Source organism: Macaca nemestrina, chromosome 5 (genome assembly GCF_043159975.1).
Source record: "Macaca nemestrina isolate mMacNem1 chromosome 5, mMacNem.hap1, whole genome shotgun sequence".
NCBI lineage: Eukaryota > Metazoa > Chordata > Mammalia > Primates > Cercopithecidae > Macaca > Macaca nemestrina.
The window spans coordinates 101544343-101559080 of record NC_092129.1 but is presented as its reverse complement, the minus strand read 5'-3'; the positions used below and the strand labels follow the sequence as shown (position 1 = coordinate 101559080).

Below are 14738 nucleotides of genomic sequence, written 5' to 3'. Positions count from 1 at the left end.
ACTGTTTCATTTCTTTTTTTAATTGGTGTTCACAGAAGCCAGCATTCATTGATGTTTTTACAACTTCCCCAGGTCCACCAAGCTTCTTGATCTCACTTCTTCTAGAAGAAAACCCAGCCAAGGTGGCACAAGCTGTAGACAGTGCCACCCAGACACAGCTCCACAGTCCATTGTATAGGATGTTGGCAGTTGTCCTGCCCTTTAAGTGCACTGTGAGGTTATTGTCCACCTCAGTTCGTCAGGAGAGACCTAGTGTGGATGTAGGGGTGCCTGATGAGAAAGGGGTGCTAGTTCTTCCTTACATCATATCCCCTGCCTGTCCCAGCCGGGCTCTGACTCAGCCAGCAGACTGGAGTCCTCTTCTGCATGGTATATTCTTTCCTGAGACTTTTCTTTCAATTAGGGGGTGTGTGTGTGTGTATGTGTGTCTTTCTGTTTTTGCGTGTGCATGTGTGTGTCTTAAAATATAGTTCTATGTATTGTGTCTAGAAAAATGTTTGATAAACACTGGATTAAATGATCTCTCAGATTTCCTCTATCTCTTGTCATGTGGAATTTGGTAAAGTATACAGACACCATTCTGATCAGCCTACACTCTGGGTAGGTCCATTCCATAACTCATACACTACACTAATGAATATGAATCTATTTTTATGTGACTTGAGGCCATTGAAATTTTGTGTGTGTTTATGTTCATGTATTAATGTGCAAGTGTATTTGTGTTTTTATCTCACCTAATACAGGACCTAGCCACATTGCCGGCACTGAAGTACAATGTGACTGACTACAGCAAAACAAAAATGCAGTAGAGATCAATGGCCTTCAACCCCGAAGAAATTAGTTTCTAGAGAAGCTTGGGGCTATACTTTAGTGCCTAGGGCTATGTTTGCTTGATGTACAGAAGGAATAAGTGAGGGGACATACATGTATTGCTGTACTCTAGTATCCATAAAGAATGCTCCTTTGGGAATATGCCAGTGTGAAAGTAGTTGTTTATAGAACTGAGCTACATGGTCTTGTGACTTGAAAACACTTGAAACAAGAGTATAACTGCTACATAATCATTTCAAAATTCCTGTTTACTCACTGTTTTATTCCTTGGGCATAGCACTGTGCCCAGGACACAGTAGACATAATAAGATATCTGTTGGAGTCTTATGTGACTTTGCTAACCTGGGAGGAATCTTTTATTTCATTAGATTGGACCTTGGTTCTTTCTAATTAATTAAGGTCAGGAAGGACTATGATATCCACCTCATTAGCCAGAATCTAGTCACATAGCACCAACCTAACATAAGGAGGTTCATATCAATGAAATAAACATGGGTATTTAGTGAGTACTAATATTCTCTGTTAATATGATCACTCCCTCCCTTCTTGAAACACTTTATTAACTTAGCTTTCAGAAAACAGTACTCTCTTGGTTTTCCTTTGATCTCATTGGCATGTCCTTCTAGGTATACTTTCTGAGTCCTTTCCTTTCACTTCTGTTCCTTTGCTCAATATGAAGTTCAGTGACTTCATGTTGGTAGCTTGAAATCATTCACAGTGGGAGTATTTACACCATGGAAATTGGCAAATGCCACAAATTAGGGCTTTGTCTTCAGAGAGCCAATTGTTATACATTTACCGGCTCACTACTGGCTCTATTTCTATTTTTAATGGTTCTGTTTGAAATTGTATTATGCATATTTAACTTAACAAAGTCTAAAAATTAAAAATGTCTTGAACCCCTTGTGAATGATACAGACCTTTAAAGTAACTGGTTTTCCTCCACTGAAATTATAAACTTGTCCAATATTTTAGTTCTGTGTATTTTATAGCACCATAAAATATATGGTGTTATTTTACTTTACACAATGTTTACATTTCTGTTTATCATTTACATTCTCACTATTTTTGTGTCTAGACCATCCTTCTGAGATCAGTCTCTTTTTTCTTAAAATGTAGTCTTCATGAGTTCCTGTAGAGTGGATTCTTTGGTAGTAAATTCCCTTGAATTTTTGTAAGTTCTCTTGCATCTGTAAAAGACTGTATTTTGCCCTCATTCTTCAAAGATGTTTTTGTGTTTTGTTTTTTGTGGGAGGAGGAGAAGAGGAGTACAGGTTGACAGTTATCTATCAGCATTTTAAAAACATTATTCCACAGTCTTCTGGCTTCCATTTTTCACTGTGGAGAACACTGCTGTCATTATAATTGTTGTTCCTGGGCAGGTGATCTACCCTTTCCCTCGGGTTACTTTCTGTATTTTCTCCTTGTCTTAATATTCTGAAAATGTGTTATGATGCTTTTAAGATGGATTTCTCTTTCTTTATCCTGCTGGAGCTCTGTTGTGCTCTTTGAAAGTGTGTTGTCGTAATTTTTATTAGTTTTGGAAAATTAATACTTGCTACTTTGTTATATATTGCCTCTCCTCCATTCTCTCAAATCTCTTTTTCCAAATTCTTATTGAATATATGTAAGACCTTCTATTTTTATCTTCTATATCTTTCAACGTCGATACCACATTTCATTTCATCATCTCTGCAACATTCTAAATAGATTTTTCAGATTATTTTTTCAGCTCATTTACTTTCCCTAATTTTGTTTAATCTGTTATTTTTACCCATCCATTAAGTTTTTTTGAATTACAACACTTACAATTGTTTATTTCTAGAAGTCCAGCTTTTTAAAATTACCATATTTGCTTGTCTTTTGTTGTTTGTTCATCTTTCAGTTGCATCCTTTATTTTGTTAAATGTTTCAAACTTAGCAGTTCATAGAGGTTCAAATCTATTGTTTATTCTTTCCATTGACTGTCGTTCACATGGCCTACTTTCTAGTGTATTTAGTAATTTCTGTATATGAACTCATGTTTTGATATTTTTCTGTGAAAGTCCTACAGCCTTAACTTGGGGAAGCATTCCTCCAGCGAAAGTTTTCTTCTGTCCCTGCTGGTGATCAGTGGGCACTTATAACCCAGATCTACTTCAGTCTTCCAGAAGAGTTTAACCAAAGACCCGGTTCAACTTCCTCTCACTAATATTTCTAGTGCTTAGTATCTCCATAACAGTGTCGCTGTAGTAACACAGCCTCAAAGTTATCAGAATTCATCCCTCCAGCCTACCTGCAGGATCTGGTACACCCCCTACTGGTCTGACACCCAGCTACTCCAGCTCTCCTATTGTTCTGGCCCCATTCTCTCACCTCTGCAGCCTTGATTGCAGCCACCCATGCTCAGCCCAACCCCACTTGAGGCTACTGGCTGCCCTGAACCAAACATAGGGGTGCTCAGGCCATGTGCTTGAGGGCAGGCAAACAAAGTACAACACAAGGAAAAATGCATTGAATTGGACAAAGAGTAACTCCCTCTGCCTGAAATATTCTCCATCCCCACTCCTCTACCTGGAAAGCACTCAGCTGTCCTTTAAAATTTAACTTAAACATCATTTCTAGGAGGCCTCTGATAACCATGTCCTACTTATGCCCCTACTTACCCCAATTGAATTTAAGACTGACTCCCTCCTTGCTCCTAAGTAACTTCTTCTTTTTATTTAATTATTTCTAATTCTTGGAAATAGTAAAAAAAAAAATGCCTAAATACTAATAACAAATTTTTGATACTGCTCTCATGTGCAACAAAACTACCAACATTATATTAAAAAGCAATAATCGAGAATGTTTATTTCTGATCAATTTGTTATTTCACGGAATATCCACTCAATTTTTTTTATGATAACAAGACTTTTTTCCAGGTTTATTGAGATATAATTGACAAATAGAAATTGTATATATTTAAGTTGCATAACTTGATGTTGTTATACATATATATATATATATGCATTGTGAAATGGTAAATGATGACAAGAATCAAACTAGTTTGTTTTATTTTCAACAAAATTGTTTTTAAACCAATTATCACTTATTCCTTTGTGAGACCACAAGATCCTACATGTGTTTTCATATAGCCCTGCCAAACTTTTATTTCTGTACTTGTATCCTAGACTATTAAACTGTCGATTTCTTGGAGGTAGTAACCACTTACCTTTATCCCTAGCAGACAGTAGATTGCCTCATATTTATTATTCACTTGATATGATTAAAGTAATGGATGAAGAGAAACCAGAATAATATTGATACCTTTCAGTCTAAGTAAAGTATGCTAGCTTCTGCCTTTGTAAGCAAGTAGGTATATGTTTTGTACATAACTGTTCATGTTTTTTTAAAATTGGGTGCATCTGTTAATACTGGATAATTGTTTGTGTAAAAAGCTCTTTGGTCTGTTGCAAAAGTCATGATCATGAAATCTAGAACCATGATTGCATAGCTCACAGTTTTTATAAAAGAGAACACTCAAGGAAAAAATGTTGGTTTCTACTTCATTCTGTTTGCCCTCTCTGGAATCACATTCCACCTAATTATTTATTACATAAATATGTAGAATTGTCCACACACTGGGACTTGGTGAGATGAATCTAAGGATGACTTGTCAAACTCCTAAAAGAGATCAAAACGAATTCCGAAACTGAAGATTTATCAGATATCACTTGTTTTGCCAGATATTCCTTAATTCTTTTATCACTCAGTGTTCTTAAACAGATGCTTTTTTTGAGGGAAGAGAGAGCAGAGGCTGTAATTTTCCCACAATTTACTTCAATAAATATTTACTGAATTGAATATCAGTCTTTATTCATGCTGATTCTGTTGATCTACTTCATGAAACAACTTACATGTTCTATTAAAAGCAATTAAAAGTTGAACATAACAAATAGGGCCCTACAAATATTGGCTGTCACATCCAAAAGTGATAGATTTAGATTGCTGATTCTACAAAGATCCTATATTTGATTTCAACATCTTAGCAAGCATGGCCAATGACGATGTTTAGTGTATTTCTTTAAAAGGTTTGTAATCCTTTCTTGATTGAAATGCCCAAATCATTGAGCAAAAGAGACTAAATTTCATTATCATTGATCCTATTAGAAAAATAAGTAAGTTGGTCCAATAAATTTTGAAATCAAAACTAGAGCAACCTTAGATCGTGTGCTAATGTTAGCAAAAATAACAGAATATGCAGATTCAAATCCACATGGGATGCAGTAGCCAAAGGTTTTTGAATTCATTAGTTTTCCATTTTGATGGTATATAGTAGGAAGCAGACTAGTAGGTAAAGTAGTGAGACAGATCTGCTGAGATCTTATGGGCATGTCTTCTTTCCTGGGGATTCCCAAATAGAGTCAGCAAGAAAGGATGAGGGGTGGTAAAGGAGCTACCTGTCAGATTGTTCTGTGCATTTTTATTCTATAATATTCCTGCTGGACCCCAAGAAAATACGACCATGGGACGTGCAAGAAAGATTGCTAACAATGTGTCTTATCTTCACTTTCCTTGTTTAATAATTATCTTTAGGATATAAACAATAAAATACTAGACAGTATTTTAAGTGCACTCCATATTTTAAAGGCCCAAATAAAAATTGAGTGCAAATGAATAACCCTTTTATAATGAAGACACAATGATTTTAAATGCAATAGTTTCCATACTATATACTGTATACTTGATATAATGGCTACTTTGCCCCCTAACTCTGCCAAATAGCCTAGAGAACTTCATTGTCAATTTTTATGTCTAATGCCACCCAAACTTTTTAACAGAAATCCCACTGGTCAGTGTGTATACTTCAAGTGGTGATTCTGTGCTATGTAAGCTATGTAAGTGCTGATTATGTGCCAGGCACCATTATAAGTGATTTACATTTACGAGATGATTTAACCTTACAAAATCTCTATGAAGTAGGTATTATTATTATCCTCTTTTTACAGATAAGGAAACTGAGGCTTAGAGAAGTTATGAAACTGCCCAACGTTTCACAGCTGAAATGTATAAGGTCCTGGACTTGCAAATTTGGCACAAAGTTCTTCTAATAAGGAGGCCATAAAATAACCAAATGATTTTTTATGTGCCTATAGAACCAAAAGAACTATTTCAGAATGTCAGCTGAAATGCATGATATTTCAGATAGGTAAGAAAGTCAAAGCTCAGGAGAATCAAAGTTCTGTGGACTATCAACTTTCCTCAATTTTCCTTCTCTTCTAGGGACTTCTTTACTCCTAGAATATAAAAGCTTGGAGAATCCGTAGGAAGTTAAAGACAAAGTCAATATCTCCTGTTAAAAGTCAGGGTGAAATCACATATCTTATGTATTGTTAATTCTTCCCACAGAGGTATTTTAGAATAAGTCCTGTCTGATTGCATGGTGAATAGCACCTTGTTTACCCCAATGGGAAATGAGTTGGAGCATCCAACCCTCACACCCTCAGTTTAGATTATTTCTCTTCATAAAGTCATGAGACATGTGCTATGGTTTGAGTCTGCCCAGCAGCTGTTTATATGTTGGGCTTGTCCGTTTGTTGCTAACCTCCTCTTGTTAACTTTTTTTTTTTTTGGCATAAGTAGTAATTTTGTTGTTCATAGTGCAATAGCAGTTGACATAATTGCAGATATGCTTCAAGATTTTTAAGATGAATTGTTCTTTTTCCATTCAATTGGACAACAGCTTCCGCATTCTGGATAAAGATCTGTCTCACAATAGTTTTGTGTGAAAGGAAAGAGGAAAGAGTCAGGATACAGATAGGAAGATTTTCAGTGTATTCAAATACCATTGAGGTATGGTGTGTATGTAAATATATATGTGTGTGTGTGTATATATGTATGTATACATACATGTACTAAATTTGCATTTAACTAAATACAATCACTGTAATTTCTATCATTATATTGTCTTGTCCCCTTCTTTCCTCAACTAGTATAAAATACTTGATATCCATGAGGTTGATTGTAAAGGGAAGGCTATGGTTGACAACACATATTCATTCACCTTCATAAGTTGGGGACTTACTCTATTGAATAATCAATTTTGGAAAATAATAGTACAAAAATCAGCACATAGGCAACAAGTGTGAAAAATGCCTAGTAATAGCCTGTGCTGCAGAATTTCTGTCTTGGCCAAAATTTATAATCAAAATGAAGAAGCCATAAAATAAGAAATATTTTTGGATCTCAAACATAGATCATGAGGGAGAAAGGAAGAGCAAGCAGTCTTTAGACAAGACAAAAAGTAATGAAAAAGTATCTCTAGTTCAACAGTATTTGGGGGAGTTAAGCTTGGGAAACATTTCTGATGGACTAGCATTTGGGACGCCAAGCAATCAGCAAGGCGTAATCTGGGAAGGCCGTTTCATCCTTCATTCCATTGGAGGGAAAATCGTGTTGATGTATAAATGTACCTTCTGGTTTCCAATTGTTCTCACTCAGCAATGAGGCATGAAGCCTGAGAAACCACAGATATTTGGATCTAAGAAGGTATTTTATTTCCCCTCTCCAGAGTGGAAAATACACAAGGGCACTTTACTCAGTCCTGTGAGTTCTCATAAACCTATAACCCTCTTCCCCTGAGCTTCATGCTCTTTAACTTGATCTGTACATGATTCTATTACCTAAAGTGCCCCTGGTATACACATCCTAGACCAGGTGGAAGATGGGGTCTCTTTCTTCCTCACACATTTCACACCTTGCCCTTCTAGCCTTTCAGTGCCAGAAACAGATTATCTTAAAGTGAAGCAGCAGCATAGTTGGACTTCAGCCTCCATATGCTTTAATTTTCTTATTGAAAAGGAGAAAAATGGTTCTTCCCTTGCCACACACAGACACACACACACACACTCACACACACCCTTTTTTCCCCCAAATCTCTACATCATCTGAATTCCTTAATTCCCAAGACTGAATCAATCCCAATATCTTCTATCAGGGAAAAAAGCGAGACAGAGCAATGAATTCAGGGCTTCCCGGAGTGGTTTTTACTTTCCCAAATCCTTAGAGACTTCGCTCTACAATTTTTTTCTCAGCTGTACTTGGAAGCTATAACAGATCCAGAGGCCATTTTAGAACCTCATTTATATTGTCCTGACACTTAGGAATCCAGTTTCTGTTATAGGGATGTCATCAAAGTTGGTGGGCTCAAAATATGACCTACTTTTTAAAACCCATCTGTTAGGAGCCTATAGATTTTCTTGGTTTGTTTCTGACTGTCTACAGAAAGGGCAACAGCAACATTCTCACTTTCCAAGCCTACCTCCCAAATAGCAATAAACTAAACACCATGAAGGAGCTGAATGCCTTTCAAATATGCAGCAGGCACAAAGCAAACAAATAAACAAATAAACAACAGTGATATTCCTTAATCTGGAGAAAAAATGATGAGAGCAGGAAGTACTGTTCAGGTTAATTTATGCGCATCTAGGCTATTTTAATTTAAAACTTACTCTGGACCAAGCAGAACCAGTTAGCTTGCCACACCTTTGCCACTGTGGGGTCACGATGTTACAATTCTCTATAACAATGAGTCTCCTAATACCACACATCTAACAAAGAGGGATTTGGGAATTGCAAGTTGAAGCTGATGAATTATTTAACATAAATCACTATTACCCATGGATTGGTGAGTTGATCTTCAATGTACCCTTTCCATTGATTTTACCCTAGCTAGATGGCTAAACATACATACACACGCACGCACACACTCAATGAAATCTCTAAATTTCCCCCAAAGTCTATCATTCCTGGATTAGAATAAAGCCACAAATAGGGATGGTGGAAAAAGAGAGAGAAAGAAGGGAGGGAGGAAGAAGGAGGGAGGGGAATGGTCAGGAACAGGGAAAGTGGAAAAGAAGAATAGGACATTCATATATACTGGCTATTCAGTTAAATTGTTTATCTACCTAAAATACACATTGCACATTTTTTATCATTTCATTTTACATCATGGTGACCCCGACCAAATTTTGGTTACTAAGTTACTGACTCAGAAGTACATCGTAATATGATTGAGGATCCTATTTTAGAGTCTTTTAATTAAAGCCCAGCCTCCTCATGTCCATGCCTCCCATCTCCAGTTCTGTAAAGAATCTTCTTTCTCTATTACTGACCCAGCACTTCACTCTACTCTTGCCAGTTTTGTGCTCAAAACCTGTCAGTGACTCTGCCTGGTCCACTGGAAAAGTTCTGAGTTCATAGCCTCATATACAAGGCCTTCTGCCTTCTGACTCAAAGCTTCAATTTTAAACTTATATTTACTATGCCTTGATTTGAATGCTCACAAAAATAGCTCTCCCACTTCTAGAATTATATCTATAATTTAAGTGAGAAGAATAAAACAAGAGAGGAATAAGAAGTAAAATGTAGACTCTGTAGTAGGAAAGCAAACATTTTTCAACAAATCCCTAAAACACACCAATTTATATCTTATTGGCCTGAAGTGTTCATATAGTTACAAATAGCTGCAAGGAAGTCTGGGAACAAATAATTCCCCAGAGAAAACTGAGGTTCTGATAGTAAGGAAGAAAGGAAGAATGGTTATTGGGTAAACAATCTGCAATGTGTATCCAAAAGCCCAAAGCCAGTAGTGGAAGGAGGTTACAAGATATTTTGGTAACAGAAATTATACAAATACATATGCTGTGCAGGGCTAAGCTCTACATAGTAGCCTATGAATTTAGGCAGGTTTTTGTTATAACAAATCAACTCTAGGCAGATGGGATATAAAATATCCCAAATTATTACATCCATATATAAATATTTTTATAATTCCTTTGCTCTCATTTCTGAGTTCTGAGACCAAGTCATGAGTTGCTAACAAACAGAATGTGGTACAAAACATCAGTTATTATAACACTGACAACTCAACTATTGTTTTGAATTAAAAGATCTTAGTCCCGGGATAATAATAAATATGAAAATTATCCAATATTTTAGCAAGCAGCTTGAGCACAGGCACATTAAGGTGGCTGATATTTTTGTGCTGAATCAAGCAAAAATTACATAAATATTTACACATCCTTATAGCCGGAAGGGAATGGATCATGATTAAAATAAATCAGTCTCTTGGCCAGATGTGGTGGCTCACGCCTGTAATCTCAACATTTTGGGAGGCCGAGGAGATCAGATCACCTGAGGTCAGGAGTTCGAGACCAGCCTGGCCAATATGGTGAAGCCCCATCTCTACTAAAAAAAAATAATAATAATACAAAATTTACCTGGGCATGATGGTGGGTGCATGTAATCCCAACTACTAGGGAGGCTGAGGCAGGAGAATTGCTTGAACCTGGGAGGTGGAGGTTGCAGTGACCCGATATTGTGTCACCACACTCCAGCCTAGGTGATATGTGAGACTCTGTCTCAAAAAAAAAAAAAAAAAAAAAAAAAAAAAAAAAAAAAAAAAATTTCTCTACATGAGAATTTGCACTAAAATTGAAAATAAATGAAAGTATGAAAGTATGATGTGTATACTTGCACTGTATAGACATGCAAGTATGTCAGTTACTTTAAGATAGGTGAAGTCTAGAAGTGAGGATGGGCAGGAGTAAAGCCTGTAAGCCTGTAGCAAGTCACATTCTTTATGTCTAAGAACTGTGACTGGTACATAATGCTCAACTGTTGGCTGGAAAATAAAATGAAGTTTTATCATAACCACATTGAACTATGGTGGAAGTATTCCTTAAAGGAACCAAGGAGAAGTCACTTCCGGGCTTTGCACCAATAGAGAAACTTGCTATCCTTGTTCCACTATGTTACCACTGTCTGCTGATTTCAGCTGGTCTTCTCACTTTTTGATACTCTTATTTTTGGCTTCCACACTATCTTTGCTTTTAAAATGTAAGCTCCCAGAGGTCTGTGTTCTTTGCTTTAATTTTAACAAGCTTCTAAGTCAACAACAAAGTGTTGTATGCCCAAATCTGAAAAAACCCAGGCACAGTCCAAGAACTCAGCCTTCCAAGGTATACTTTGCAACTGACTTGCTGTGTTGGCACCAGGCAATTCATCTCCCTCCTTCCATTCATTCATTGCTGAATAGTAATAATAGTCATCCTTACTTACAGCAGTGTTTCCTTTGTCATTAAATATTTACTAAGCATCCACTGCATGACACAAACTTGGAGCTACACAGGCTAAACCAGCCAGATGCTGTCCTTGGTTTCAGAGAGCTTTTATGATACAAAAGACAGGCGGAGGCTGGGCACATAAGTACAGGTTAAGAGTATGCAAACTTGTGTGTATATGCATGTGTGTGTGTGCCAAAGAACAAAGGATTGAATCACAGCCATTTGCTATTTTTTTTTACTACATGTGTTAGCCTTAATTTTAGGTTATCTTTGGCCATGTGTAAACGGAAATATATTTGAACTTCAAAAGCATTGAACTTCACACTAGAGAGTAACCAGATTCTGCCTCTTTTTCTGTTTTCACAAAGGGCATTCACTAGCATGTACCTAAAGGTACTGACATAGCAGGTACACAGTATGACCCCACAGAAGAATAATGAGCAATCAAACATTCACAGCAACAATGAGACTGTGGCTAATGAGATCACACCATGCAATGAGATAGGTTGGTGTTACCTAAGTGCATAATACCACTACAACATTATTTTTTATGGTAGAGGTCAACATAGACTGAATTGAAATGGTTATTTCTGCTACGAAAATACTATCTCTGGACAGAAGACGGCATTTAGAGAAATGGGAACCAAGAGGGTATAGAATGGAAATTATGCTGTGTTAATATGTCTCCAGCTATGAAGCCCCAGCCATTCCCATTAACCTTGTGTCAATTTGTATTATTAAGAGAAGTCGATTATGTGAGGTACATTAGAATTGTTTTTAAGCCAGCAATAGTTGGAGGTTGTCATCTGGGACCTAGCTGTGTTTCCCTTGTTTGCTTTTTCTGAAAGATGAAAATCTGCCATTTTAGCCTCAATGCCTCATAATATGTATGTTAAACTCACCACTGCCTCATTATTTATTAATGTCAATTTATTATACTTCAGTAGAGGATGGAGGCTGAAGCCACAACAGTGACAGATGTTCCAGAAGATCAGCTTATATAATGAGAAGTTGGGCCAAATCTGTTGAAAGCAGTGTTTTTTGAAAAAACACACTGACTTCAAAGAAATGAGTTGTGGCATCTGTAACATCTACAGGAGCAGCGCCAATGGAGGCTAGCGGGTCTGCAGAGGAGCAGCTCAAGTCATGCGATTATTGGAACTTGCAGCGAAATGACTGGAACAACATCTGGGCTGCAGCAAGCTGGCCAGGACATTTTAAAAGAGCTCCTGTGGTGCCTCCAACTTTGATTTTACAGAGCTGCGGGGAAAGAAACAGGCCGTGTTCAAGAGCTCATGTGTTTTGCCTCACATGTTTTGTCCTCGGTCACTGTGAAGGGCCTCACTCAGCTGGGGACCCTGAGGCACACTCTTGGGCAGTCATTCTCTGTCTACTCTGCTAGCTCTGTAGGTTTGCGCTAGGGTCTGGGCAGGCAATCCCTGCAAAGGGTATAAAATAAGAAATACCTTGCACTAATTCTTGAAATTTACGCTTATTCTTTCTCAGCAAGAAATTCTCAAAGGATGCATTTGTGCAAGATCAGTTAGTTGGGTTTGGATAATATGCCAGTTGGAAACTAAATAGGATGTGTATGTGTGTGTGCATGTGTGTGTGTGCGTGTGTGTGTGTATGTGTGGTGAGGGGGTGAGGAAATTATGTTCTACAACTGAGAATGAAGAATATCCATTCCCAGTACCCCAGTATGATTCTCAGTATCATAGTATCACAGTGTTTAAAAACACCTTTTCCCTGTCCTCTCTAGAATATTCAAATATTTAACAAATATTATTGTGAAACTACCGTGTGTATGACATATAGTAGAGAGGATCCTGGACAGAGAGCACCTGGGACTGAATCCCAGTCTTGTAGCTCACCAGTTTCATGAACTTCTACTACTGAGATGCTTTGCAAAACATTTATAAGGTGCTTTGGAAACTCTGAAGTTCCATAACATGGCGCAGGAGGTGGGACAGCAGAGTGATGAAAAGCATGGTCCCTGGAGTCAGAATCCTTGGGTGCAAATCTTGACTTTGACACTTACAGGGTGAGTGACTTTGGTCACATTATTTAATCTCTCTTTATTACTCAGTGTCCACGTCTATAAGATGGGGTGATAATAATAGCATATATTACAGAGGCTTGCTTTTAGGAGCAAATGTGTTAATATATAAGATATTTTAAAAATTTTACTTGGCACATACAAACCATTATTAAGTATTTGATCCTTTAAAACTCTCTCTCTCTCTCCTGCCCCCATCCCTTCCCCCAAAGCCCATAGTGGCACATGTGTCAGAGCCCTTAGTGGAGGCCTTAGTCAACTCAAACCTCAGATCAGATGTAGGAAGGGATATGCGAAAAGAAATGATCGAAACCAATAAGGAGAATGAGAAAACTCTCAGTTCTTTCTCTTTTCTCATTTCTAGTCACAGATGCTCAATGGCATTTGCAAATGCCTACCCAAATATGCCAACAGCAAAACGAATTTAAAAATAACTTAAATATGATTATAATCTTCATAAGATACTGCATTTAATGCAATCTCCAAAAGTGACACTCATCCTGGTAGGACATTTTAGGTTCAAGTGCTTCAAGAACTAACAGAATCATCCCAATGTGGAGGCCCTATAAATGATCACTTTGGGAAAAGCATTTTTTTTTCCTTTTATAAACTCAGTAACAGCAGAAACAGATCATAGTGTCTAGAAGCCACAGTGATAATCTTTCTTATCCAATCATTTTCACTTCAGGATGAAAGACGGTGTTGGGGCCTAGCAGATTTTTCTTGAAGTTTATGATGAGTCAACTACACAGACAAGAAGTCCAGCCTCCTCTTTGATATCTCCCTTTTTCCCTTATCTAAGCCAACTCAGTGTTACTTTTTATTGGATTTCCATTACCTCAATGTTCTTCATGGAGCCTCAGTTCCTGTAACTGTTACAGCTGATGGTAGTTTAGTACTTTGAACATAATTAATTAAATCACTGCATCACGCAGGCCAGACATATTTCCATCAAAAGTTGCTATCTTGTCTTCCAGCTTAGAAACCTTGGCATAGTGCCTTCTCGGAAAGCCTGGATTACATCTAAAACCATGTGGCAGAGGGAGAAACCAGAGACAGGCCATCCTGAGAAGACTCAGGCTGGGATGAAAGCTCTGCTCTCCAGGGACAAAGTGGCAGGGGACCAGTGATGCTGAGAGATACTCCACTGGCCTGTGAACATTATTCTGAGCAATTTCACTTGCTTCCACACCACCTGCCCCCAAACACTTCTATTATAGTGGCAAATAAATCTGATACCCAACTTCAACCGCACTTTCTTTCCAAAATATATGTAACACTAATACGCCTGGTGTATTTACTGCTTATTATTAACCAATAATCATTTCCATGGAGTATGAAATAAATTTCTCTTTTCTCCAATAATCCCCTAAAGGTTGTCTTTATATGAGAACATTTCCTAAGTCACAACCATTAACCGTCTATAAAGAAAGACTCGTTTTTTCCTTTGACTGATGAAGTACTATATGATTGCTACAATGGATAGAAGGAAAGAAGTAAAGGATAGTAGCACTTACTAAACACCTATTATATATCAGTCCTATTCTGTGACTTCAAAGATCTTACATTCATATCGTTAATCTAAGGCTAACAAGCTCATAGTAGTGGCTACCACTTTTAAAGCACTTTCCAATGATCCTGCATTCCATCTCTATGTACTTCTCTTTTCAGTCCTTACTTTTTAAAGAAAAGATACCCTTTCACTTCCAAGTTCCACACAGGTACCAGATATCCCAATGCTCCTACTTCTCATTTTTCCA

The 14738-nt window shown here is 37.4% G+C and overlaps 1 long non-coding RNA gene across 1 annotated transcript; it reads left to right on the top strand.

Annotated features, from left to right (window-relative positions):
- Positions 1-260: 260 nt before the first annotated feature.
- Positions 261-14221, top strand: LOC105496040 (uncharacterized). The gene is made up of 3 exons (XR_011623093.1): positions 261-369; positions 5802-6001; positions 13956-14221. It is a non-coding gene; the product is annotated as an uncharacterized lncRNA (long non-coding RNA).
- The last annotated feature ends 517 nt before the right edge of the window (positions 14222-14738 follow it).